Below are 25,711 nucleotides of genomic sequence, written 5' to 3' on the forward strand. Positions count from 1 at the left end.
TAGGGCTGTGTTCCTGTTTTGCTGGTTTTTGGCCTGAGGTGTCCAGCACTGGAGTCTAGGCAGTTGGGTGGAGCTGGGTCTTGGTGCCAAGATGAGGACCTCTGGGAGAGCTCACAATGATTAATATTCCCTGGGGCCTGTGAGAAGATGTGAACTCCATGTCTTCCTACTCTGCCATTAGATTACCAAATCATTACAAAAGATAAAACTCAGGAACAGCCAGATGGGAGAGATGAGAGGGAAGGGTAGGGAGAGAGGGCTCAGAGCTTCCATGCCTTCTCCAGGCTGCCATTCTCTCCAAACCTCCAGCATGTGGGATCTTAGTTCCCTGACCAGGGATCAAACCCACTCCCATTGCATTGGAAGTGTGGAGTCTTAACCACTGGACTGCCAGGGAAGTCCCCCATAAGTGATTATTGTTATCATTATAGTTACCCACAAAATACTAAACCAAGGCTCCTATCTGACAAAGTCCACTAAGCATGAAGTGCCGAATTCTGAACCTTTGAATGTGGGTTTCAAATGTAGTCAAAGAAGGGCAGAAGGACAGTACAGGGAGAAATGAACGATGAGTTAGCATCTACTATGTGCTGGGCACTATGCAAAGGGATTCCCTCTCATCATTTCAGTTCTCTTCTGAACAACCCTGTGAGGTAGATGGTATTATTTTCACTTTACAGATGAGTACATCGAGACTCAGACTTCAGACTTGTCAGACTCCAGACTTGTCAGACTCCATAGCCCAAGCTCTATCTACTTCACAAACTGGACGAAGTCAATGAATGAGACTACAAAAGTTTGAATCAAAGAGAATTTCTGCTATTAAGCTTTCTGCAGTCTTGACAATGTTTCTGGTCTTGAACATACATATTAAAAAGCATCTTGAACTTTTGTGGAATCAAGATCTCTCCAATTAGTATATTGCAATGTAGGAACATAGTGTGTTAGGTGAAGAATATTAACCCAATTCTCTGATTATTCCCAAGAAAAATTAGATTTCCTTTATCACCAAATGCATGCTGACAAATGACATTCATAGTGTGAGTACTGAACAAATGCCTGTGGTAGAGAGAGTATAAAGAGAGTATTAGAAATAGGATGTGGGCACAGGAGGTAAGGGGGTGGAGGGACAAACCACAAAGACAACAGGAGAGTTGAAGAGGACTCTTTTGTTGTTGTTGTTGTTACTTCCATCAGCTATTTTGCAGATGACGATACTAAGCTCAGAGTTTTGCAGCTGAATCCCTCCTCACGGTAGGTTGGCTTCATGGTTGGGTTTGAAATATCCTACAACAGTTATGTTAGCAGATAGTTCTATTCGCATTGTTATCTGTGGGTTTAATGGCAAAATGATCTTTGGGGTTTGAGGTTATTATAAAGCTGATGGCTCTAGATTAAATTAGACTAACCCTGCGTGGAAATTCAGATTTCAGTGGGCCTTGAAAATACTGCTACGACTACAACCACTACAACTACCACTACTACTACTGCTGCTGCTGCTGCTGTCTTAAGAGATAGATAGTAATATATAGGTCTTTGTAATTTACAAAGTGTTTCCTCATCTATCATGTTATTTGATCTTCATAATAACCCTGCATAGTGTTATAGGAGAAGAGGAGAACATCCATGAAAACATGTTTTAGTCCTGTTAAAATTTCAAGTTGAGGTCTTTGCTTATCAATTTTTGATATCTTTTTCAGCACTTTAAAATGGTCACATTTTTCTTATCTATATCAGGAAGATGGTAATATCATCTCTTTCTGTCTCCAGGGCCATTGAAGAAATCAAATGAAACACTACTGTGAAAATGCTCAGGAAACTGCAAAGCTCTTTTTCCTTAGTATTGTTGGGAGGCACTTATTACACAGAAGCTCCATGAAGGAAAATATGATGCCTAATTTGTTGTCTTGAAAAGGGGTGTAATGTAGTAATTAGAACAGAGACTCTGGAGTTAGACTGCATCAGATGATTTCTAGCTCTGCCAGTTACTAGCTGTGTGATCTTGGGCAAGTTACATAACCTCTTTGTATTTTAGTTTCCTCATCTGCAAATTAGAGATCATAGAATTGATGCAAGGATTAAACATATATATATGTTTAATCCTTGAACTTAATGTGTCAGACACTATTAAAAGCATTTTATATATTACATAAAATGCTTTCAATAGTATTTGACAAATACTCAGTTCTATTTAAGTGTTAGGTCTTCCTATTAGCTATGGTTACCACTATGGTTTGACATATTGTAGATAATCAATAATACATTTTTTTGAATATATAAATAAAGTAATAAACATAGAGCAGGTGGGACAGTATTGTAGTCCAATATTGTAAGAAAGGAACAGAAATTCTAGAAACAATTTGCCCTACTACCTAGTAAAATAATGGATGCTCATAATGATAACTGAGTCATCAAGGAAAGTTACAAATAAGTTCAGAAGCCAAAGAGATAACTGTAAGATTTTCCTGTATGTTGTGGACAAAGTACTCTTGCATGTCTTTCATGTAATTATTACCACAAACCAGTGATGTACATGTAGAGATAAGAAAATCTGATAGTCACGGAGGTTCATTGGTCCAAAATCACCTGGGAATGTGTGGATAGCAGGAATCCAGATTTTCTGAATTGGGTACATTTTCTATCACCCTAGACTCCACTCAAAGTCTTTACCTGTCAGACACAGTACTATGACACCACGTCCCTGAAATCATTTGTCTTTCTGTTCAGCTTGCAGTCTTCTCCTTATCCTCCTAACCAAGAGAAAGAGTAGTGGGGAGTGGGAGTAGGGAAGAGAACAAGCATCCTGTGAACACTTAATTAGCATCAGGCATCTTGAATGGCATCCCATTTGCTCTTTTTCTCCCCAGATTTATTGGGGTATAATTGACAATAAAATGGTATATATTTAGGTGTACAATGATTTGTTATACATATGTATTGCAGAATCATTACCACAATCAAGTTAATTAACACATATATCACCTCATAGTAACATTTTTTGTGGGTGTGGTGCGAACACAAGATTTACTCTCTAGCATATTTCAAGTATACAATACAATATTATTAACTATAATTAGCATACTGAACATTAGATCCTCAGAAATTATTTTATAACTGAAATTTTGTACCCTTTGACCAACATCTCCCCATTTCCCCTCTGTCCTCCCAGCCTTTGGCAACCACAATGCTAGTCTCTGTTTCTATGAGTTTGACTTTTAGATTCCACATATAAGTGACACCATACAGTATTTGTTTTTACTCTCTGGCTTATTTCACTTAGCATAATGCTCTTTAGGTTTATCCATGTTGTTGCAAATGGCAGGATTTTCTTCTTTATGGCTGAGTAGTATTCCATTATATACCACATTTTCTTTATCCATTAATCCATCAACAGACATGTAGGCTGTTTCCATATCTTGGCTATTGTGAATAGTGCTACAATGAACATGGGATGCAGATTTTTTTTTTGAGATACTGATTTCAAGCCTTTTGAATGTATACCCACAAGTGGGATTGTTGGATCATGTAGTAGTTCTATTTTTAATTTTTTGAGGAACCTCTATAATGTCTTTTGTAGTAGCTATTTTAATTTATATTCCCACCAACAGTGCACAAGGATTCCTTTTTCTCCACATTCCTGCCAGTACTTAGCTCTTGTCTTTTTGTTAATAGCCATTCTAACATGTGTGAGGTGATATCTCTTTGTGGTTTTGATCTGTGTTTCCCTGATGATTAGTGCTTTTGAGCACCTTTCATATACCACTTGGCCATTTGTATGTTATCTTTGGAAAAATGTCTGTTCAGGTCCTTTGCCTATTTATTTATTTAAAGAGTCCTTTATTTTATTTAATTTTTTTTTTTTGGCTGTGCCGTGAGGCTTGCGGGATCTCGTTCCCCAACGAGGGACTGAACCCAGACCCTCAGCAGTGAAAGTGCTGAGTCCAAACCATTGGACTACCAGGGAATTCCTTGCCCATTTTTATTTTTATTTTATTTTATTTTTAAGTAAATGTATTTATTTTATTTATTTATTTTTTGGCTGCACTGGGTATTCACTGCTGTGCGCGGGCTTTCTCTAGTTGCGGCGAGCGGGGGCTACTCTTCGTTGCGGTGCATGGGCTTCTCATTGCAGTGGCTTCTCTCGTTGCGGAGAAAGGGCTCTAGGCACATGGGCTTCAGTAGTTGTGGCATGCAAGCTCCAGAGCACAGGCTCAGCAGTTGTGGCGCACAGGCTTAGTTGCTCCGCGGCATGTGGGATCTTCCTGGACTAGGGCTCAAACCCGTGTCCCCTGCATTGGCAGGCAGGTTCCCAACCACTGCGCCACCAGGGAAGCCCCCTGCCCACTTTTAAATGGGATTGTTTGTTTGTTTTTTATGCTCTTGAGTTGTATGAGTTCTTTATATATTTTAGATATTAACCACCTATCAGATATATGGTTTGCAAATATTTTCTCACATTCTGTAGGTTGCCTTTTAATTTTGTTGATGGTTTCCTTTGCTGTGCAGAAGCTTTTTTGTTTGATGTAGTTCCACTTGTTTACTTTTGCTTTTGTTGCCTGTGCTTTTGGTCATATCCAAAAAGTCATTGCCAAGACCAATGTCAAAGAGCTGTTCCTAGAGTATATGGCTGTAGTTACTATGTTTGATTTTAATTCATTTTGAGTTAATTTTTGTGTATGGTGTAAGACAGGGGACCAATTTCATTCTTTTGCATGTGGATATCCAGTTTCCCAGCACCATGTATTGAAAAGGCTATCCTTTCCTCATTGTGTATTCTTGGCTCCCTTGTCAAATCAAATATTAGTTGACTGTATATGTGTAGGTTTATTTCTGGGCTCTCAATTCTGTTCCACTGGTCTTTGTCTTTTTTATGTCATTACCATACTGTTTTCATTGTATCTCTGTGGTATAGTTTGAACTATACCACAGGAAGTGTGATGCCTCCAGTTTTGTTCTTTTTTTTTTTTCAGAATGTCTTTGGCTACTCAAGGCCTTCTGTAATCCCATGCTAATTTTAGGACTGTTTTTTCTATATCCATGAAAAACGCCATTGGAATTTGGATAGGGATTTTACTGAATCTTAGATAGCTTTGGGCAGTATGGACATTTTAATAATATTAATTCTTCCCTTAAATGAAAACAGAATATATTTCCATTTATTTATGTCTTTAATTTTTTTTATCAACGTGTTATAGTTTTCAGAGTTCAAATCTTTCATCTCCTTAGCTAATTTTATTCTTAAACATTTTATTGTTTTGATGCTACAATAAATGGGATTTTCTTAATTTCTTTTTCAGATAGTTCATTGTTACTGTATAGAAACACAACTGTTTTTTGTATGTTGGCTTTGTATCTGCAACTTTACTGACTACAACTTTCCTTTATTATTTTTAACAGTTTTTTGGTGGAGTCTTTAGGGTTTTACTCTTTACTGGAATATGGGGTACATGCAGTAAATCAGCTAGGCTTGAGTGATTTAGCTAAAACTGAATAGCTGGCAGGTAGCTGAGAAGAATCTATACCACAATGTGACTCCAAAGCCAGGTTCTTTCCACCTCGTAGGGAAACTGCCTCATGTAGCCTATCCCTATAGCAAGAGCTGCCATGAGCTCTGTGTGAAGCAGCTTTGCATTTACAGAATAGCCCTTAGAGAAACCTCCTGATGATTCAGTGATTACTGATCTTTTAGCAAAGCAGACTGCTTTGCCAAGATAGTGTCAGACCTGGTATTTTATGCCTTAGTTTAGAATTTCTCAAAATGTGGAATGTGAGCTAAAGATTCTTCTTATTAAAATTCGAATCGCTGTATATTTAATGTTTTCAAAAATATAATTAGTTATTGTAACAGGAGAAAGAGAAAATTTCCTCAATAAAGAATTCGTTGAGTAAAACATTTATCAATTATCTTAAGGAAAACATTATATAAATAAAAATACAAGTGGTGGGTGGACATGGCGAAATTCATAGAAGGAAATCACGGGAGGAAACCAATTATATTGAAGTGTAATTATCAAAACATTAGAAAAAACAAATTATAATATAGTAATATACATGCTTCTTTAAGATATTAAATAACTAGTTCTAGAGCAGGTCTAATAACCATCACAGTTTTGAAGTAGTGACGAGCATAAGTGCTATTTTGAGAGATCCGCAGTAACTGCCATGTGATAGGAAAATATCTGTGCTTTCTCTTGGTGTCAAAGTCACAAGCACTGCTAATATCACTTGCTTTATTGCCTCTGTTCATAGCTGAAAGAACAATACACATCAGTTAGAAGTAAGGGCAATTCAGATATGACTCTGCCCCTTTAAATGCCCTTTGAATTAAGAACCTCTAGTCAGGTGTCCAAAGAACTGGGTTTAAATCCCACTGCTAGCAAGTAACATCTGTATTATCTTAGCAAGTGACCTAGGCTCTCTAAGCTCCCAAAGGGGGAGGTGATAACAGAATTTATGGAGTTTATGGGTTTGTAGAGTCTAGGTTATGCACAGAAAGTGCTTGGCACAGTGCAGGAATTCACTAAATATTATAAACGTGCTCCTAATGTTCCAATGATAGCGGGGTGAGCATTCAGTCAGCGGGGGCTGCATTCCATGAACAGTCCAACTATCAGAGACGTACTCAATTTCTTATTTCCCCCCCCATGGGGCTCAAATGAAAAGATTCAATTTTTCCGAGGAAAATTCATGATAACACTAAATGAGCGTGCTTTTGTTTAAACTTGCATTTTGTGACTAAGAAAAAATGATTCCATTGAGGCATGCATGTAGAAGAGTGGATGGAAATGTGGATATTAAATACCTGTAGTGTTTTTAGGGTACACAATAATGGGGAAAGATGATATATGCAGTGCATTGTCTGAAGCAGTAAGCATTAAAAGTGACGACATTAATAAGGGGAACAGCATTTACCAAGGTATTGCATGAGTAGGGAAAGTATAGGGATTTTCTCTTTCTAATGTAGTCTGCTATGCTATTGTACGGGTTGGATCTACTCTATGAAATAGTTCCCCATTATCGGTTAGAGAGTGGCAGACTCCCTCATGATCTGCTCCACTTTAATGCTTTTAAAGTGAGTGAATTTAATATTAAAAATGAAAAATGTGCAGGCAGATTTTACCTAATGGGAATTTGTCCACTTTGCTTCTTGGTAAAAACCCTGCATTGGGAATGAAATTTGGGAAGAGTTTAGATAAAAGAGTTTGAAAATAGTTACTGATGAGATGTGATACTTACTGTTAAGTAGAAAGCATGAAAGATCATTCCCAGTTCACCTGAATGGGAAGTTAACAGTGCACATTGCTCTTGTAATGGGGCTGACATTCAAGTCTTTGGAGAGGATTATATATGTGAAAAGAAGTCCGTGGAGAGGACATTATGATATCAAGACAATGACAAAACAAATTTCAATGCAAATCTATAGAAACGATATTACAATGTCAAGGCGAAAGTAAAATGTAAGTCTAGAGAGACCATTTTACAATGTCAAGACAATGGTAAAACAATGTCATTGAAAGATTATTGAGACCACATCGCCATGTTAAATTACAGTGTCAAAACATTATCATTGCAACTCTTTAGAGATCTTGTACCTCTTTTAATAGCAAAACAATGGAACTTGAAATAGCAAACAGTGGAACAAAGGAATTTTATGTAAGTCCCTGTTACTATCAAGAGAAGATGGTAAAAATGTAGAGGCAAGTCAAAAGGTTGTTAAAGAAACAAACAGTGACAAACTATAAGATTGTGCAGTACATCCAGTTAGCATTCAACTTTATTCTTGATTTGAAGAAAGTAAAGTTTCTCAAGTAGTGATGTTCTAAACTTCAGAATTAAGATTGCAAGCAAGTTTAGCCAAAGGATGGCAAAAAAGTCGGGATGAGCGACTGAGATATTAGACCCATATGAGCAGCTGATTTATAGAATTAGAATCTCACTCCTCTTCCCAAATAACTGGATTATTGTTTTAATTATTCAGGTGAATTGTCTTCATAGCATGAAGTTCACAAATCCTGCTTCTGATTCCTGCTTTGTCTGTGACCTCTGTTTGTGATGTAGCGTCCATCACTCACTGTTAAACTTAGCTTCAGCTCACAGTTATCACTATGTGTCAATCATTGTGCTAGACACTGTGGGTAAAATGGATTTTTCCTCTTTCTTATGAAGCCGAGAAGAATAAGGAAAGATGATGGTCACAAACAGGGTGTAGAAAGAGGGCTTTCTAATTGCAGCCCTGCTGCCCTCTTCTTGCTTTGTGAATTTGGGTACACTGCCTTTCTGAGCTATGTGTAGGGTTCTCTGTATAGAAGACAGGGAGGATACACATGTGGTTGCTACCACTTACATTCTACAGACTGGACTGGGAATGCAAGGCTGTGCACCTTGAACAAGTTGCTTAGCTTTTCTGGATTTATTCATCTGTATAATGAGGGTGTTGATTGAGGGTGCTATTCTAGTTCTAAATCTGTTTTTTAGAATTAACTAAAATGTTTATGCTATGTATGAACAAACTATCTGTCAAAATTGTTGTCATAACCCATCCCACCCACCACACACCCAATTAGGTGCCATTCCTTTTTTTGGGGGGGCCACACCGCGAGGCATGCAGGATCTTAGTTCCCCAACCAGGGATTGAATCCACGCCCCCTGCAATGGAAGTGCGGAGTCTTAACCACTGGACTGCCAGGGAAGTCCCAGGCCATTCTTTTTTATAGGTTTTCATCTATTTTAAGATTCTTACAAATGAATTTGCTGCAGACCTTTAAGCTAAAATAATAGCTATGAATACTTATGGATATAATTTCATATATATATTTCAGTTTTATATATATGCATATATATGTGTATATATATATATATATATATATAAAACTATGGTTTAGAAACAGAGACAATGAGAATAGGAGGAAATGTTATAGAACATCTCGGAAGCTTGGAATCTTTGAATAACTCCTGGAGGGTTAGGGAGTTAGAGGAGTAGAATGTATTGGTAAGCCTCCTTGCCTCTGCTTTTTAATATGGTATGTGATAAACACAGACTCACTAGAGACTTAGAATGAACTATAAAAGAGCTTATTTTAGCATTGCACTAGATACAAATGGTGGAAGTGCACAATTGATACTATTAATTCAGAATTTTTCTGTTCTTTGTCCAAATTTCTCAAATCCTTACATAGCCTTTTTTTTTTTTTTTTCAGAAAAAAAAAATTGAGGCTAAGAAAGGTTAATTCACTTGGAATAAGTCACATTGCTAACATGTGGCTGAGTCAGGAATGGGATCAAGATTTATCACACTTTAAAATCTGTGATCAACTAACAGTATAATCAGTGACAAAGGAAAAAACTGGATTCCATTATAATTCCTGCACTGACCACCATCAGCTAAGGAGCCTGTCCTCTGTCCTTTATTTATTTATTTTTTGCATTACACCATTTACTCAATGACAAATTCTGAGGGTCTACAATCTCAGATGGTCATTAGCCTATTTTCTCCTCTATCTTCAACCTCCTCCTCAAACTGGCTTTTTGCCTGAGGTAGAAAAACATAAATCTCACATACCTTTAAGAAAGTCTTTCAGTAGCAGCATTTTTTCATCTAGCTTTTCCTTCTCATGGCCAAGCCTCTCAAAGGACTAGCTCCCCACCTGCCATTTATATTTATGTCTTATCCTTTCTAAATCTGAGTATTTGTGGCTTTTATCAATTCTGAAAAATTCTCAGCTATTGTTTTTCTCAAATACTGCCTCTCCTACATTCTATTTTTCTTTTTAGAATGTTTTTATAGGTGTATGTTGGACCCTCACATTCTAGTTTCCGTGTTTCTAATCTCTCTTCATATTTTCCACCTATATATTCTCTTGTGTGGCATCAGGGCAATTTCCTCAGATCTTTCTTCTAGTTCACTATTCCTCTCAACTTTGTTGATTCTGTTGTTTACCTGTCTGTCTGATGTTTAAACTTTGTTTTAGTGTCAATGACTGTGTTTTTTGCTGTGTATTTTTATTTTGAAAAATAGTAACATTTCCCCCCAAATTTCCTAGTATTTATTGAGTTTCTTCCCCTCATGTTTCCTTTTTATTTTACTTTATTATTTTCACCATCCACTTTTTAAAGTCTCTATTTGATAGTTCTATCATGACAAATTCTGAGGGTCTACAATCTTCCTGACACATCAGTATGATCCTTTCTCATGATACACTGTTTCTTCTGCGTGTGTACATGTTAGTGTTGTGTGTGTGTACACTTTGGACTATAAACTTCAGCTCATCTTCAGCAGGGCATTCGTGTGGTCTCCTTTTGCTTCTGGGGTTGAAGGTACATCCTTCCCAAGATATTTTTTGCTTCTGGCAGTTATTCTAGGATTATCGATGGCTGAAGACCACTTTTTATGTTAAGTCCTATTTTTGATAATTCTTAGACCACATTTGTAGTTTAATTCAAACTAAAAATCCAAATGGGAGTAGGTCCAAGGTTTAGGATTCTCAGAGGAGAGTATTTTCTCACCAGAGACGAGGCTCAAAGACACAAGTAACTGTCATTTCCCTGTACAATATGAGAGACTTTTTTCTTTTCCTAATCTACTTTTCCACTAAGGATGTAGCATTTCTAGAGTCCCATGTCTTGTAAGGATCTCAGCTCCAACTCCCTATGTCACGTGGGCCCACAGGCATCATCAACTGTTCCTACATGAAAGTCGAAATCCAAACCACTTGCTTTCTCAGCCTGGAGTTATTCTCTCTTGATTCTCCTCCACCATTTTGATCCCTTTCCTTTCCTCAGTCTCCTTCATAAGCTTGTTCTTCCCTTGCTCTAAATTATTAGTCTTCTCCTAAAGATTGCAATGTGCAGTAATCAACAGATTCTATAACTCTCTGCTCACCCAAAATCCCTTGAAAATATCCCATCATTGCTTATTAGGGTGAACTCTTTACCCAACTCCATGCTTCATCCCCTTTAATCTCTTCTTCATACCAAGGCTGGAGTGAATTTACTGCAAACACACACATGCACAGACACACAATAAAATAATACTCTCTCACGGCATGTAAACCCTTAGGATCTGTTTCCTGCAGAGCTCTCCTGTACCTAGTTCCAGTTTTCTAGCCATTATGAACTGCTTTAGTCTTGCTTTTTAAAACTTCTTTGCTTCTGTACCTTGTATTCCTCTATATGTTTACTCTATATGTTACAAAATTTTAATTGTTACGTTTACTTGTGGTATGTCTTTTTTTTCTTCGTACACAAATGAGTATAATGCACTCAGAAATTTTTAAAATGCATCTATGGAAAATTAGCGTACAAGAAATTAGAGCTCATTGTACATAGAAGCATGGATCCCAGAAAGTTCTGTGGTTGCAATAATAAGTAGCTCTGACCTCTTCTATGCACCTTTTTGTCCTTTTCTCCAATAATCTTTCCTTCCATATCTAGTTGTTATGCTGTTTTGGAAGTAAGGCCCATGACTGAAAGGATTACATCAGGATTAGTACCAGGGACATGAGTTCCTCAATAATCATTGATCTACCTGTGAATCCTAGAGAATTTAACACAGCTCTATAGCAACAGGTGCATTTGGAAATATGTTATTCCTAAATATTAAAAACTACATTTACTCTGCTGACAACAGTGTTACTCTCAGGAGTAAAGGCATTATTTTTACTTTCTTCAAGACAGCAAGTACCTTGCTGCTCCAGACTGGTTAGCTCTTCTTTCCACAGTTTACTCATCCACAAAATGGGGATAATAAAAATACCTATGTTTTGAGTTATATGGCGATTAAATGAATAAATGGCTAATAGTGCTTAGAACAATGCCTAGTATTGAGCAAAAACTCAGTAGAGATTAACTCATTATTGTTAATTTTCCCATCATTTTTCTCTCACCTAATCAGATAAATTTTTAGAGAAAAATAATGAATATTTTAAGTAAAACATAATGTACTTCTCTGTTAAGGTTCTCGTTCCTATCACAGTCAACTTTGGAAATAGGATCCGTTAGTAGTCCTTTATTTATTGGTATGGTCTACAAACGTTGTATCCCTTTGATTTCATGTTAATTATGAAATGAGAAATTCGTCCTCTATTAAAGCCATTCAATTATTAGCAATTATAGGAGGAAGATTTTGGAAAGTAGAAGGCATCTTAGAAAATTCAAGATAATGCTTTACTCTATTATCACATAAAGCCCCTGTGGCTACTACAATCCAACTTATTTCCTACCCACTCTTACCTGCTGGGAAATCTTTATATTGTAAACTACTTCCTGTAACTTTGTATTTCTTATATTGGGATTAGAGAGCTAAGAAAGACCTATGGGACTGTGTTCTCTCTCTACTTTTCCCTAGTCTATGTATATCCTGCTTTAATGTCTTGGGAAGATTATGAAATACCAAGTATAGAAACTACATTTATAATGAGGTTTTCCCAGCATGTATCAAGTAATAAAAGGTCATTAGATGAACAACTGTTCTCACTATAAGACTGATGGAGTCATCTTGTAAGAACATAAATCTAACATAAATTGAATGAATATTATTCATTAAATAAAAGATTGATACTATTTCTAAAATGTCTCCTGAAACCCCAAGATTCCCTTGGAGAGAAACAAATGGTCTATGAGTTAAACGTTCTAACTTGCTTCTTTTTCTGAGAATTTTGCTTGCAAGTTCAACACGCCTTATTTGCTTGTTGAAATAATAACTGGAACATGAAACTGAGGGGTTTTCCCTTAAATGGGTCCGGTACTCTTCTTGAAAAGAAGTTTTCTACTCCCTTGAAATATCATCTTCTTACTTTTCATTATAAGAGAAAGCTATGAATAAACAAAGACCAAGATATGAAATTGGGCAAGTGACAGATTAAATTTAGGAATTTAGGACACCAAATCCAAGTAAGGATTTAGTCAAAAGTCCTAAGTTACAAGAGTTTAGTCAGAAGTACAGAGTAAAATAAATCATGATGGAGGAATTTTCTACTGTTCACTTTAATAGCAGAACAGATGTTTTAGTTGCCTTTTAGAAGTAAAATTCACTTTCGTCTACCACGTTCATATTGCCCATTTCAATTGTCAAACTCTAAGAACTGTTCTATTTTGATACTTCTTTTTCTAACTTTATTTTGAAATAATTTTGAATTTACAGAAAAGTGTGCAAAACGTACACAGAGTTCCTACATACCTCTTATTCAGCTTCCTCTAGTTGTCCTATATAACCATAGTACCAGTATCAAAACCAGAACTTCGTGTCAGTACAAGTCTACTAATTAAACTAGAGACCAAATTTGAATTTCACTAATTATGCCACTAATTTTTTTTTCCAGATTCAGGATCCAATCCAGGATTTCACGTTGTATTTAGCTGTCATGACTCAGACTCCTCTAATCTGTGACAGTTCCTCAGCCTTTCCTGGTCTTTCATGATCCTGATACTTTTGAAGAGTACTAGACAGTTATTTTGCAAAATGTTTCTCAATTTGGGTTTCTCTGCTGTTGTCTCATAATTAGATTGAGGTTATGTATTTTTGGTAAGAATAGCAGCCACAATGATGTAGTATTCTTATCAATGCATCGTATTAGGGTACTTCATGCTGTTATGTCTTATTACTGATAATGTTACCCTTGATCACTTGGTTAAGGTGATATTTGCCAGGTTTCTCTATTATAAAGTTATAATTTTTCTTGCTGTAATTAACAAATATCTTGGTGCAGATATTTTGAGATTATCCAAATGTACAATTTCTCCTCAAATTTTTGTCTACTAATGTTAGCATCCATTGACGTGTCTTGTCTGCAATGGCTATTACTGTGATGTTTGATTAATCATGATTTTGCATTTCCTTCATGCCATTCACATGTATTCAAAATTCTTTTCAGGGTGAGCTGTCTTTTCTCTTCATTTATTTATTTATACAATTATTTAAATATATGAGTATGGACTCATAAACGTTTATTTTATTCTATGGTTTATAAGCCAGTACTATCATTATTTATTTTTTTGCTCATATTTTTCCAGCTTTGGCCATTGGGAGTTCCTATGACATACCTTCATTTGTTTCTGAGCACTTCCTTACTTTCTATCACCAAAAGCTGTTCCAGGATAATCTTGTACTTTCTCTTTCCAGTGCAGGAATCATTCACTTCTCCAAGGAGAACAGGTTCCCTTTATTGAAGAATGGTGTTTAGAAACCAAGATCTGGGTGTTAGGTATGCTTGTTGGCCAGGGGTACCATTGCTTGTAGGACCTCTTAGGGGCCAGAGCTAGGATATCTATATCTATACCTAGATATAGATATCCAAGCATCATACACATCTATATTTATTTCTGTATTTTTCTGTGCACATACAGTAAATACACGAGCTCATACTGATATCTCTGATTTAAATCCAGTACCACAGTGTTCATTCTAGTCTTCTCCTTTCCTTATTTGCAACTTCTTTCTCCACCTGTGGGAAACCCGACTCTCATTATCTACAAAATATTTACTGATTTGTTTACTTTTAGTATACACATGATGTAGTTTTAGAATTACTAAATCATATACCTGTAAGAAAGATTTTTATTAACTTGAGTACCGTGTTTGTACAGTTCTGTTGATCCTTAGCCTTAGAATATCCAGCCAAGACACTGTTTTCCTCAGTTATGCGGATCAGTTCTTTTGTTCCCCACCCCTTCAGTGTGGTTATGTTACTCATTTGAAATACAGCTGTACGGTAAGGTTTATTTGTTGTAATTTGCATTCCATTTGGGTTCCCCCACATCCTCATCAACTTTGATTCATTATCTTTTTGGAATGTAAAATAATATCATGATTTTAAAAGTCAGAGCTATACAAAATGGTATACTCAGGGAGGTGTCATTCCCTCCCCATCTCTACTCAATCCTATTCTACAATTTTTGTCACTTCTCTACTCACCCCCTCTAGAGAACCAATCTCTTTAGTTTCTGGTTCATTCTTCCTGTATTTATTTCCCAAAATTAGCAGATACATGTGTAGTTTTTATATCCCCTTCTTTCTTACTAGTTCTGAAACTCTCGATCTAGCTTTGATATAGGTTCTTTTCATATAAGATATGAAAATTTCCTGAAGATTTCATATATTTTCTTCCAGACCAATATCATCAGAACTTCAAGTGGCCAATGATTCTGTCAGACAATGTCTCATTATTTCAAATCTGATTTTTATTAGCCCTATCTTTACTAAAGTTTTGTTATTATTATTTATCTTATGAGAGCTTGGTGTCCATTGTCTGCCTTAGATTTCATTTTCAGAGGCCGTTTATCACTTCTGAGACAGGTCACAAAAAGGTTGCTCTCATAAAAACAATTAGAAATACCAGGCATCATTCAGCTTCAGAATTCATCTTCTTGGAAGGGGGCAGGTAGAACATGTGTTTTCTGACCTTGACCAGGTCTAATCTGGTCCTTAACTTCGTGGCATGCAGCCTCTCCAGTTTTATATGGCTATGGGAATAGATTCTCCACAAAGAAAGCAGCAGGCACACCATTAAATGACATTTCATTCTTTCTTTAATGATCCGTTTCTTTGCTCTTGGAACAAGTCTGCAAAGATTACAAGTGTGTCTCAGGGGAAAAAAAAATAAAAGTATAGTAAAACCAAAACTTGAGCAAGTTCACAAAGAATCAGAAGGGGGTGGACGAGGTATTAGAATATAAATAGAAAGTACAGTATTAGCTCCAAACAAATGCTTTCAAAGTCTTTGTGTGCACTGACAGCTTCAGATATTTGATGTAAATGAATTTTTCTCTAGAAACAATGGAATCTGTAGCTTGTGGTGGCAGTGTTTCTTTTCTAAACCTTGCTTTTCTTTCTTTTATTTTTTTTGTACCTGAGGTGAAAGCAGAGCTAACTTAGGTATGTATTTGCATCAGAAAGACTCCCCAGCAGCATCTGTACTAGTCAGTGATCATTTTTCCATTATTTTAGGTACCTACTTGTTTGCAATTTTCCTTTTTAAGCCCCTGTGCTCCTCTCCACAAAGCACAAACACAGTCAATGTCACACACAGACACACAGACACACTCAAATGATGACGACGATTGGCATTGCCATTTTCATTGAATATTAGAAGGTAAGGCCTATATCCACACTGTCTGCATTTTATGCTGGTTGAAACCCCTTCAGTTTGTGAGAGCCTACTCATCTCCATTAATGGCACCTCCATTTACCTAGGTGCTGATGCCAGAAATAAGAGAGAGCTTCCTGACACCTCTTCTGTCCCACAGAACCCCTGCCCCAAGCGATCCATGATTAAATTTTTCAGAATCTCCTCATAGAATATATCTGGAGTCCGTCCTCTCTTCCTGTTGCCCCCCTTCTAGTCCAAGCTTCCTCTCTTGCCTATGTGACATCCCCTGCCCCTGATATAATTTCATCCCCACAAGAACCAGAATGATTTCTTGAAATTTAAATAGCACATCATTCCCCTAATTAAATGCTCTCCCCCATCCCCCACTGCCCATGGGTTTCTACTGCACTTAGGATAGACTCCAAAATTCTTTACAAAAACCTACAGGAAGTTGTACGGTGTGCTCACTGCTTACTCCTCCAGATCCTTCACTTACTTTTCCTCTGGCTTTCTGGTTACAGCCACACTGCCATTCTTTTCAATTCCTAGACAAATAACCAAATTTTTTTCATATCTCAGCAACTAGAAAGTTCTTCCTTCTGTTTTTTCACCTAATTCCTATTAATCCTTCAGGACACTTCCTCAGAGATACTTTGCCTAACTCCCAGTTCAAGTCTCGATTCCGCATTATTACTCTCTCCCACTACCCTGTGTCTTCTTTCAGAACAACCAACATGATTTCAAATTATTTATCTGGGTGCTTGAATTTGTGTCTTCTTGTTCACTGTATATTCCAGACCTGGCATGGTGCCCAGCATATGGTAAATGCTCAATAAACATTTGTTGAATAAATTAATATTATGGTAATTGTATGCATGGTCTCAGACCATTTACTACATTATTCAAGAAAATCATGAAAACTGGTGAATTATCTATCATTTTCTCTCCAAGTATTTTGCATATATGTCGGTTTGCAAATGAATGATAACCATCCCACCCTCACTGCCATCTCCATGAAGCACCCCCTACTGAAATGGGCCCACCTACTTATTTCTTCCTACTTGACACCTTATGAGCAGTCGGTGGCAGTGCCCACCTTGGTAGGGTGATTTGAAGGATGTCTGAAACATGGCCAGAGTTTCATTTCCATGAGCAATATACCATGACATCTTCAATTTTGGGGGTCATGGCATTAAAAACTCCCTACTGCAAAATTGTTACTTAGGAGAAAAAACATGTAAGCCACTATTGGTCACTACTGTCATATCCCAAGAGAAAATGGTCAGTTGGACAGAGACCAAATGTTCAAGGGAAGGGGACATAATACGGGTATATTTTGATTGGGTCAAAGAATTGCAAATGCCAAGATACATTAAGATATTCTCTTGAAGTGGGTGTATTGAGGAATTTGGGCAGCATTACTTCTCAGAGAACCCTGGGGGTGGGTTGCTAGGCGCCTAACAGGAAGCTGGATCATCCAAGGGATGCTGAAAACAGTGGAGGTGGGCATTAGTGGGAACAAGAGTTTAGAAGAAGCATTAACAAGTTATACTACTCTCTTTAGGTTGGCTTTGCTAGGCAAACTCTGTCCTCATACTGAATATTAAGTATTTTTTTTTCTTGAGGAGAACAGTCAGGCTAGACCATAAACGTATAAAAACAGGGAACAGGCAATTACAGTTCCCCAGGCCACCTGTGCTGAATGGCAAACTTAACGTTTTATATCTCTCTGCTTCAACTCTCGTGCCTGCACCTTGGTGCTTCTGTAATGGCCCCCACCCCCATCTCCTGGGTTCCAAACCTGAGATGATATCACTTGATCTGGAAAGGGACCTTAGTTTCTGACCCCAGCCTGCTTCCCTGACTCTAACTGCTCCTGATCGAATGCTTTACTGTGAGAGCTTGCTTTTAGCATTCCTTTCTCAGGACTCTATGATGACTCCTCAGAGTTTCTCACTATAATGAATCTGACCTCCTTCCTATCACCTTGCCTTTGTAGAATTTAAAAAATGCATTCAAAAATATTTTCTCAACTGATCATTATAGCAACTTGTGAAATAGGAATACAGTTTACAGATGAAGAAACTGAGTCCCTTTTCAAACTAGGTTGACTTGTTCCTTTCTGTTTTCCTGGACGTATGGTTGCTAATAGGATACTAACTGATTCTGATAAGGCAGGTAATGGCCCCTTGGGCTACCTGCAAATTTAAAATGACTCAAATGGAAAATAACTAAAATAAGAAAGGAATTTTCTAGAACATCTTCAAACCACAAATCCATAGTCGTCAAAGCCACAGAAACCTGGCCTATGTTGAGATGGATTTAACAAGGTATCATGAGTATAGACTAAAAGAAGTACACAGTGAGCACTTAAGTGATACTGAGGGATTCCTCTCTAGAGCATTAAAGAGTAGGAATACGGCCTGCACTGGCATTCTGGTCAAATAAGTCTGGATTCAGTGAGTCACCATCTAAAGCTGGATATTTGCCAGGGTTTTAAACTCAGTCTAGCAAGTGACTCCAGGCCATTTTGGCAAACATTACAAACTTGCTACTGTTCCCCCATTGAGTTCAGGGCATGAAGTATGCGTGAAGTCTGCCAACATTCTTCTATTTGCTGGTTTCATTATAAACAGAGAACTGGAGCAATAAAACAGAAAAAGGCCAGTCATATACATCCAGAGCAAAATGATAAACTTGAAAAGCAATGGTATGTTCTTGATGATTTCATCACTGAATCTAAGTTCTCTGTAAGCTTTTAGGCAAACATACCATTTTCTAACCCCCCCAACTGTCATATTCACTTGCATTCTTCTCAATCTAAATTTTATATACAGCACATGTATACAAAATTATTCTACATAGTGAAAATCCACATGTAACCATATATTCTGGTAAAGATTCTCTATGTGGTCTTTTTCTTTAGAGAATCCTGATTTATATAAATGTGCAATGTCTTCCTTTTAAATGTTTGTCAACAACTGGGGGGGGGAGATTGATTTTTGAATTTTAGAAACCATGATGATGGGGCTTCACTGTACTTATGCATCCTTTGCATATGAAGAGCATTTAATACATTTCAGATTGTAATATATTTACATTGTTCTTGACATTGCTATCAACTTGCTGGTTTGAGGTATAATGGTCAAATTCATCTGAGTTCCTTCACTATAAAATGGGATAACTTGAGATTCAGGAAAAGTAGGTGCTCTAAAGCATAGTGAGTCAACAATAGAGAAAAGGGGAAGAGAATTCATTTATTGAGGGCCTGCCATATGCTAGTTATAAGGGTTTTCTTACATTATATTATTTAGTCCTTACCAAAATCCTGTGAGATAGGTATTATTATTCTTGCTTAACAAACAAGGGAAATGAGTCTCAAAGAGATTAAGAGACTTGCCCAAGATCACACAGTTAAGTGCAGAGCTGAATTATAACTGAAATCTGTTTGAGAGCCCATGTTTCTTCCACTATGCACATGGCCCCCTAGATCTAAACCAGGACTCAACCAAGATCAAGTATTTTCTTCAGTCTATCTTTTGGAATGCACAACTCTTTCAGGCAACTCTTGAATATAATGTTCAATAGAAACCATGCTGTTGTCTATTTCCTGGTGTGTGTGTTATCTGACTTAGCCGGTTTTCCAAGTTACACGTTCCCTACTTTTCTCTAGATTTACTCCAGAATTTGTGTAGAGGGAGGCATTGGGGGTTGTGATTTGCTAAGTTATGAATATAAAATCAAAGGTACTGTGATTTGTAACAGATATACCAAGTGATCTCTTGGAAGAGCACAGCTTTAGACTCCAGAGCTAACAGTGATCTCTCTTAAGAGATACTGAGGGATTCTTCTCTAGAGCATTAAAGACTAGGAATATGTCTTGCACTGGCATTCTGGTCAAATAAGTCTGGATTCAGTGAGTCACCATCTAAAGCTGAATATTTGCCAGGGTTTTAAACTCAGTCCGGAGCTAACAGTGTTAGCTCCAGAGCTAATAGTGATCTCTCTAGTAAGCCTAGATGGCAGTGGCTTTCTGTTCCCTACCCTTTCCTCAAGGTTATTTCTAAAGAGCCAATAACCCCAAGGAAGAATTTTGGATTCCTGAGCAATGAGATTTGGGTAAGGACACAAGGGAGAGCAGTGAATCAGAAGTTTGTTTTCTTCATTTAGAATTGGACAGATTTTGAATCTGCAACAGTTGTGTTTTCCAAAAATAGTCATAACAGTTATCTCCCATCCCACATAACTCTTCCTATCCTGTGATTTTAACATTCTTCTGGTTGAGAGGTAGGGTCGAGAGTCTCTCCCTTAGATCTGGGCTGACTTGTGACTATGGCAGAAAGGATGCTCTATGACGTCCAAGCCTAGGTCATAAAAACTGATACACAGGCTTCCCTGGTGGCGCAGTGGTTGAGAGTCCACCTGCCAATGCAGGGTACACGGGTTCGACCCCTGATCCGGGAAGATACCACATGCCACGGAGCAACTAAGCCCGTGCACCACAACTACTGAAGCCCACACACCCTAGAGCCTGTGTTCTGCAACAAGAGAAGCCACCACAATGAGAAGCCCGTGCACTACAACGAAGAGTAGCCCCTGCTCGCCGCAACTAGAGAAAGCCCACACGCAGCAACGAAGAGCCAACACAGCCAAAAATAAACAAATAAATTAATTAATTAAAAAAAAACAAAAACAAAAAAACTGATACAGCCACTGCCTGGTTCTTATGGAATTCTCACTCTTGAAAACCAGCCTCCATGCTGCAAGGAAGTGAAAGCAACTCATGGAGAGGCCCAAATGGAGAGATTCATAGGGAGAAAAACTAAGACCCATGATCCTCTGCTCTGGCTGAGCTCCCAGATGACAGCCAATATCAACTGGCCAGTTGGGTGAGTGAGCCATCTTGGAACCAGATCCTACAGCCTCAGTTGAGACACCTCAGCTGACCTATGTGGAGAAAGACAAGCCTTCTCATAGCACCCTGCCCAATTTGCAGATGTATGAGCTAAATAAATGTTTTTATTTTAAGCCACTGGATTTTGGGGTAGTTTATAATTGAAACAGAAAGCAAGGCATAGACATCAGAAATGATGGGAAATCATTAAAAAGTAGCTTAAGTGTACAAACAGCTTAGAAACGTAAAGGTATACTCAGGCTTTATAAATCCCTATAATTAAAATTATTATAAATTCCATATAATTAAACCCAGTTTCTTGCCTTTAAAAATGGAATTTATAACATACTATTTGGTACAAAATGTCAGGTAAGCATGTCTAGCCAGAGAGTTTATCCTTGTTCATTCCTTTGAAAAATGCAACATGGTATGAATTAGGCCATAGACTGTAAAGAGAAAAAATTCTGTGAAGACAGAAGAAAAGGGGAAAAGCTGATAATATGGCATGAGATTTTCATTAAACACAACAGTAATGACAATGTCATTTTGAAATTATATAACTCTATCTTTTTTAAAAACTCAGAGATATTAAACAAGCTTTTTAGTACTGTGACGTTATAGACGGGGCCAGAACTGTTGTCTTTCTCTTTTTCTCCCTCCGTTCCTTCCTCCCCCTCTCTCAAAAACAACAACAAAACAAAAACAAAAACAAAAACAAAACTGAACACAGGAAATGTTATGATTTGTTTTTATTCAAGGAAGAGCCAACTTTAAGGCTAGTCTGCACTTATACCCATAAAGACTAAGGATGAGTGACATCATCATTTTTGGTTTTTTATTAAATCATCAGTACTCTGTAGTAACTCTTCACAATTAGGCAATTGTTTCTCCAAAACATTGTTCTATTCTTGCCCATTTCTTTTTGTTTTCTCTCAACCAGGTCCTTCCACTTCTATTTCTCCATTCTTCTTGGTTTCCCAGACTCCAGCCAATTTTCACCATAGAATGTTACAGCTAAAATAATTCTCAAGTCATTCCAGCCATTCTGTTGATATTGTTCATTGTCTTCCTATGAATTATCCTCACCATTCTTCACATTTAATTATAATAAACATCTATTTAAGGCTTACTATGTCCCAGGTATTTGAGGTTATCTTCAAGATTCTCATTCCTTTCTGCTCTCTTTTTAGTGCCTAAATTTCAATTCTCTCTTTTGTAAACTAAATTCTACGCAATCTCTCTTCATGTCACCCAGTGGTTTTCCTTTTACTCTCACTCCCAACTTTATTATTTTTTTTAGTTGAGTCCTACTTTGCCGGGGCTTAGAGCTCTCCCAGGTAGCCATCTCAGATTTATTATTCACTTTTCTTCAATCAACTAGCACAGTTCTTTCTGTTTGCTTCTCTTCTAACTATTCTGGCAGTTACTGAAGTCATGCAGTAATTTATCTTGTTTGTCTTGTCTCTCCAAGAAAGAATTTAAGTTACATATTTCTTCAAGGCAGGTACTGTGTCTATTGTTTTAAATTCTTCTCATTTGTTCTATAATGTGATCAGTGACAAAAGCATGTGACAAAAACTTAACAAAATGGAAAAACAAATGTCTTTATGATTAATCTGTCTAATTTGCAAATGAGCACTACTCTACCTAGAAGAAAATAGATTATGGATATTAGAAATGGGTGTGATGTAAATGTATTCATTTTAACACATCTTATTTCTTATTAACATATTTAAGTGTGGGTTGTTCTGAACTCTTCAATATTGTATGTAGAAGAAGGGAGCCTATAAAAACACAATATTTTAAAAGGTAGATCAATAGCAGATATGGTACTTAATTCCTAACTGTTTAAATTCTAGAATAGTTCCCAATCTCTTTAGATTTGTTCATTAATAAAATAAAGTACTCAGATTTACATGAATGAAATAAATGTTTCAGAAATTAGTAATAAGATACTGCAGAAGTGTGAGCTCATGGAATTCTAAACTGGTTATTTTTCATCACTTATAGATGTGGCTTACATAATTATCTTTCCTCGCTTTTCACCTTATGTATTCTCATGTATTAGTGGGCTTCCCAACAGTCTTCCTGTTTCTTCTCATTATGTATAGTTGTTTCCCAGTGTTGTTGAAAATGGTGTTGAAAAGAGGACAAGCATTGTCAGCTGGTGATGTTAATTGCTGCCCACAGCCTAAGAAATGAGGCGGAGATGGATGCTCAACATATGCTTAATGTGAGGCCCCTCCCCCTTCATCTAAATGGGTTATAACATGCTTGCTAATGGTCTACACCCGAACTTGGAAAACCTTCTGAGTCAAAACACATCTAGTTCTTGTTATCTACTGAAAGGGGCATTCTGAGAGCAGAACCAAAGATAAGGTATGTTGAACTACTTGTGTTTTTGAATTTCTTGAGTAACTGAGACTGAACTGAACTTGATATAGCACACAGTGAAGCCCAGATTTCAGGGTAGCTTTTCTAGGGATAAGTCTCTCTGCTGTGAGGGCAGAGAACTGTGTGAGCCCCAGGTCGGGGCTTTTGCCAGGTGGTCTTCCGTTGTGCCTACAGTAGCATTGCAGGGAGCTCATCCAGAGGCAGAGGAAAGAGATTCCAAATTAGTGTAATCTGCCTTGGACTGGGCAGTGCAATATTGGATATGGTAACTGAGGGGAAGGCAGGATGTAATAAAGTCTGATTGACGATTTGTCCTATGTTGCCTCAAAATTCATGTAAACTAGTTCTGAAAGGCAGCTGAGCATAATCATTTAGAACTGCACTGTCCAGTATGGTAGCTACTAGCCACATGTGGCTATTTAGCAATGACTTAGTTCAAAGAAAGAAATGAGATATAATAATTTTTATACTTAATGCATATTGAAATTATAATATTTTAGATATATTGGGTTTATAATTAAACTTTAAAATTTACCTATTTCTTCTTTGTGCTTAAAAAAATGTGACTATCAGAAAACTTAAAATCACCTATGTAGCTCACATTTTATTTTATTGGGCAGCACTGGTTTAGAGATCTCTGGTAAGGTAGACGTGGCTTTGAATCCTGGCTCTGGTCCACTGAAGCCTAATTTCTCCAAGTCTCAGATTTCTTCTTGCATAATAGTAGTGTTCACCATAATGTTTCATGAGGATGACTTGAGATAATGTTGGTAAAGAACTTGGCAAATTACCTGGTATGAGATAAATACTTAATAAATGTTCAAATTAAAGCCTAATGCTAAAGTTCTGGAAATCTGGATTTTCCTTTGATTACTAACCATTCGTGTGTCACTGAAGGAGTCACTTATTCTCTCTTGTTCTCAGTTTACTCATGTATAAAATTATAGGTATATGTAAAATATTTTAAATTAATTCATTCAAAACTTTCGTCTATCACAGTTTTAAGAACTAAGTTCATCAGCGTGTTGGTAAGGGGAGACAGGAATACACGACGAATACAACTCTGTAGTAGAAACCCAGTTTTGTCTGCTGAGTCTGCTCTGCTCCCCTCCCTGGAGACTTCCTTCTCTGCCATCCCCATAATTATAGTCAGAGCAGCCATGTTAATATGACATGTCTGTCCTGTGGTCACAGCTGACTGGTAGAGGAGTGGGCACTTGTCCTGGTGGGTCCAGGCTTTCCTAGGAATTGCATTTAAGACAAGGAGATTCCAAATTGATCTGGCTTATTCTTGAGTGGAAGTGCTGTCAACTGGAGAGTTATCAGCAGTGTCCATTTCCAACTCTGGGGACTGGGAAAGTGAGACAGCTGCTCTGTGGGAACAGCAAAGAATGAAGCAGATGCACAGAGAGAAGCAGGAACAAGAGAAATAGGGAGAGGTCCTCCTGGTCCCTTGTAATGCTGCAGTCCTGCACTCAGTCTATCCCTGAGAAGGGGCTGCATCCCTGCCCTATATTGTGGAAGCTGTCCTACAGATTTTTAAAACAAAACAAGACAAAACAAAACAAAACTCTTTGCTGATGTTAGTTCAAATAGGTTTCCTTTATTTGTAACCTAAAAGATATTAACTAATGTGGGCACTGTGTTTATATCTAAGCTTATGGTCAAATGGGAAAAACAGGCTCACAATCCAGTCATGTAACATACTGCAAGATGTTGTAAGAGAACACAGAGAGGAGAACAAGGGACTGTCAGATGGAATTGGGGGAAGGTTTCACACCAAAAGTAACATTTGAAGTGGGTCTTATGAGAATGAAGTGGGCTTTTCCATGCGGTGAAGGAAGGGTAGATATTTCTAGGCAGAGGAAGTAAAAAGTATGAAAGAGAATGTTACATTGAGGGAATGACTAGTAGACTAGTTACTGGATAAAAGGATCTATTGGGACCTTTCAGGGTCAAAATTTATTTTTAGTTCTAAACATTCCTTAGGAATATATAGGACAAAATGGTAGGGGGACAATTACCTTGGAGTAAGGAGACTTGGCTCTTGTCCCAACCCTGACATGGATTAACTGTGTCACCTTGGGTAATTTGCATCATTTCTCTGGGAATTGGTTTCCTCATTTGGAAAATGAGAAGGTGGATTACATTATCTCTATGGCCCCTTTCAGCTCAAAATTCTGTGACTCTGTAACTTAAACACAAAAACTTTGTCACTGCTGACAAACCATTTCTACTAGGTTTGACTGGGGAAATGATTTAATTTAGATATGTTTCCTTTTCTGTCAAAACCACTGTCAAAATCAGTGTGATCTGATATATGCTACATTCAAGAAGTCTT

General features: G+C 37.4%; 1 long non-coding RNA gene across 7 annotated transcripts in view; it reads right to left on the minus strand.

Moving 5' to 3' along the window:
• Positions 1-25,711, minus strand: part of LOC309651089 — an 808,972-nt gene that overhangs the window by 216,214 nt on the left and 567,047 nt on the right. The window contains exon 5 of one of the 7 annotated variants that reach the window (XR_014257922.1): positions 8,586-22,760. The exons of the other annotated variants lie outside the window; for them this stretch is intronic. This is a non-coding gene — a long non-coding RNA (uncharacterized lncRNA). Of the gene's footprint in view, positions 1-8,585; positions 22,761-25,711 lie in introns of those variants that run through there. 7 annotated transcript variants of the gene reach the window in all.

Source organism: Balaenoptera physalus (genome assembly GCF_965194825.1).
Source record: "Balaenoptera physalus genome assembly, chromosome: 2".
NCBI classification, from domain to species: domain Eukaryota; kingdom Metazoa; phylum Chordata; class Mammalia; order Artiodactyla; family Balaenopteridae; genus Balaenoptera; species Balaenoptera physalus.